Source organism: Talpa europaea (genome assembly GCF_964194135.1).
Source record: "Talpa europaea genome assembly, chromosome: 8".
Classification (NCBI taxonomy): Eukaryota; Metazoa; Chordata; class Mammalia; order Eulipotyphla; family Talpidae; genus Talpa; species Talpa europaea.
The window spans coordinates 47253481-47257285 of record NC_140075.1 but is presented as its reverse complement, the minus strand read 5'-3'; positions in this window follow the sequence as shown (position 1 = coordinate 47257285).

Genomic DNA, 3805 nt, shown 5'->3' with positions numbered 1-3805 from the left:
AGATGTTAAGAAATTTTGTCTAAATTAGACCTCTCCATTCTTCTGGGTCACAATCTCAGTTTTCTTCTTCACAAATCTCCCCTCCACTGCAGTCTTTCCCTCTTCCTGTCTTCTCTTTTGCACACTTTGAAGACATGGCAGTATAATTTAGCATTGGTGTCTGTTGCTCTTCTCAGCCAAATCTAACCCCTAGGTATTGCATTCCTTGGGCCACAGAGGCTTGCAGATACCCTTTCAACTCTACCTACAGCCTGTCCACCACATATCTTACTTCCTGTCTGCTTGCCTCTGTATAATTCCAGTTGGCTTCATCTCTGTTTACATTTTACTCTTGTCATTTGGACTTTCTGACAAGTCATAGTGCCCTGGCTTCTCTCTTAGTACCTCATTTAGCTCTATCCCAACTTCTGATGTCCTCTCTTGGCACTCCTGCATCAATGTGGGTCTCTTGGCTTACAAAACCAGGTCCTAACTGCTTGCCCTTTGCCAAAATTCCTGTACAGAGTCTGAATTGCAATAATAATTACAGGGATGTATTCAATTACACAGGGATACTCTTTCTAATTTGGACAGAAAGGGAATGCAAAGAAAAGTCAATCATATTTGATAAAAATGACTTATTGATCTACTTGTAAAGTGATAACAATTTTGTTATTCAAAGTACTTCCATTTAGAATGGAATCCTGTTGGGCCTGTTTTAATGAATACATAAAGCTTGTTGTTTGGTAACATTTATGTGCAGGTACATGATTACTGTGCCTAATCTATTACATTTGCATATTGTTCTAGAGCTAAAAGAGAACTTAAAATTTTTCTAGTCAAAACCTCTCATTTTCCATTTAGAGTCTACACGATTTGTCCAAGTCCACCCAACTAGAACATGAGCTAGGAGCTGAATCCCTGTCTCCCAAGTTCTGTGATGATTAGCAAAGGACCATACAATGGAGTACAGTGTGAGGAATCTACTACAGGCCTACACTGGGTGAGCTTCTGGGGTCGCAAAGATGAACATAGAGCTCCCAGTTGCTTACGGTACAGTCATAGTATCATGAGGTAAAGGTACAATACAAAGGCTATATGAATAAAAAAGTCTGCTTCCCTCATGAGGAAATAATATTTTCTCTGAGGCTTGAAAGATAAGGGAAAGTTCTTCAGTGAGGAAAGTGGGAGTGGACATCCCATACCTGGAAAAAGGTGTGGAGGTGGCAAGAGGTGGGAGTGAAGAGAGAAAATGTGGGAAATAAGGCTGTTAAGGTAGATCAGACATTGCTGTGAAAAGTTCCCAGATAGGAGTCATATAATCAGAACTGTTTGTTAGATAATTCTGGATGCCTTGTAGAGAATGATTCGAAACCAAGAGTATACATTACAGGTGGAAAAGACGTTAGAGTCGCAGCAAATGTTTCCCTGATAAGGTCTCAAAACATTATTAAAAACAAGCTTATCCATACCTAGTGTGTTCCATGTGGTTTGAATTATACCTTAGTTCAATAAGAATTTATTACCATCTTACTATGAGTTTAACAGGGTTACGTCCCAAGAAACAAAAAGAAATGAAGTAGCCACTATTTTTTCAGCACCCAATACACCAGGTGCTTTTTAATACATTGTCTAATCTTTACCAAAGTCCTGCAGTAATGGAAATGAGAAAACTGGGATTTTCAGATGTTTCCCCTGGCCAGGAAGAAGCAGAAACAAAATGAGATCCTGGTACTTGGTTCACTCTATACCTCCTTGTTCGTTCGCTCAGTCTCATTCTCTCCCTCCTCTCCTCCCTTTTTTAGTTTTTGTCTTTTTTTAAAAAACTAATTTAAAAAATTTTCTTATTCTAAATTGATCTAAAAGGTTACAGTTTGTTCAAAGTAAATGAGTACATGCCATGGATAAGTGAAATGAATAACAGCAATGTATCAAGGAACAGGAAGGAGGTTTTGGGAATACTATATTACAAGGCACCTGTAATTCTCATGGAGTGGTATAGTGTAATTTGAAGGAGAACCTAGATTAGTTAGCTAGGTTATAATGTGAATAGTTCTGAATTCTATATATTTACTTGAAAGTTGTATATAAGCTTGCATTAAGCTCATGAATTGAAAATAGGTAATTTAAACAAAGTAGAAAATTATTTTGCTTTGACGTTAAAGAAATCTGTAGGTTGACAGTCATGTTGAACTAATGATTTCACATGCATTACGGGAATAATCTCCTCCTAACTTTTTCCCCTGTTCCTTTGTTTTAGTCCTCAGGTTTCTTGTTTTTTATCTTCTGTGCTTCATGTCCACCTTCCAGTTTTTCCTTGTAGTCCATAATAACTGAGGGGGCTCCAGCAATCACAGGAAATATTAGGCAAAGGAAATAGAAAAAAGCTGGTTTCTGGGCCAAAAAAAAAAAAAAAAAAGAGTTTTATTTGAAACCTTAGCTCTTAATTTTCACTTCCTTATTCTTGGTCAGAACTTGGTTAAATGGCCATACCTAATTCCAAAAGAAGTTTGAAAATGTAGCCTTTTAGCTGAATATATTGCTTTGTGCTCAAAAAAATTAGTTTTGTTGCTAAGAAGAACAGAATGTTTATCAAGTGGGGAGTTTGTACTTTTTATCATATCTTACAAAGACACACAAAGATTAACAATAATTTACCTTGATCCACAGTACCCACAATTTCTGCTCCCCCAAATCAAACATTTTCGGCACTGTAGCTTTTTCTTGTGATGATTCGCCCATGTATTTCTTGATAACCTATCAGTGTTCCTTAATTTTTCAGTTTTGAATATTATCAGGCTGCTACAACAAACTACCATAGATTATATAACTTAAATACAACAGAAATTTAGTTCTCACAGTTCTGGAGGACTGATGGGAACCCAACTCTTGGTTCACAGGCTGCTGCTTCTCACTGTGACTTCACATGGAGGAGGCTCATGGAAGCTCACTGGGGCCACCTATGAAAGGGCACTAAACCCATACCAGGGCTCTTCTCTCATGACCCAATCACCACCTGAAAGCTGCACCTCCAAATACCCTCACATAGAGGGGTGGGTTTCAATATAGGAATTTGAGGGGGGTCTGGGTGGGAAGACACAAACATTCAATTTATAGTATGCAACAAATTTTTTTTTTCCTGAAGCTTTTTGTTTTGTAAGTTTTCTTGTCACATTCACTAATTCTATCCAAACTATCCAATAAAGCTATTAATTTTTTCTCCAATATCTTTAGACACTGGGAAGAACCCAGTCTTGAGGCACCCTTGCTAAAACCTTCAGTCTTCTTCTCCAGTCTAGACTTGTTGCTCTGTGTACCTGTTGTGTAGTTGTTGTCTCAAGTTCTGTATTCATCATACTGGGAATTTGGCTCACCTCTTTTTGCATTGTTTTTTTGGACTCAACGCTTCCTGTGTTTGCCTTTTTCCCTTGGTTTGGTAAAGTATATCATTCATCATCCTCCTGAGAAAGGGTGTACAGTGGGATGGATAGTGGCTCCCAAAACATCCACATTCTAAACCTCAGAATCTGTGAATATTTTATTTGGAAGAAGGATCTTTGCAGGTGTGATTAAGTTCTAGATCTCAAGATTAGATCATTCTGAGTTATGGAGGTTGGTCCTGACTCTAATGACAAGTGTTGTTAGAAAAAGAGAAGACACAGAAATACTGACAATAGCCACGTAAAGATGGAGGCAGAGAATGGAGAGATGGCTACAGGAACCATGATAGCCACCAGAAACTGGAAGAGGCAAAGAAAGATTCTTCCCTAGAGTCTCCAAAGGTAGTGTGGCCCAGATGTTACTATGACTTCAGATTTCTGACTTC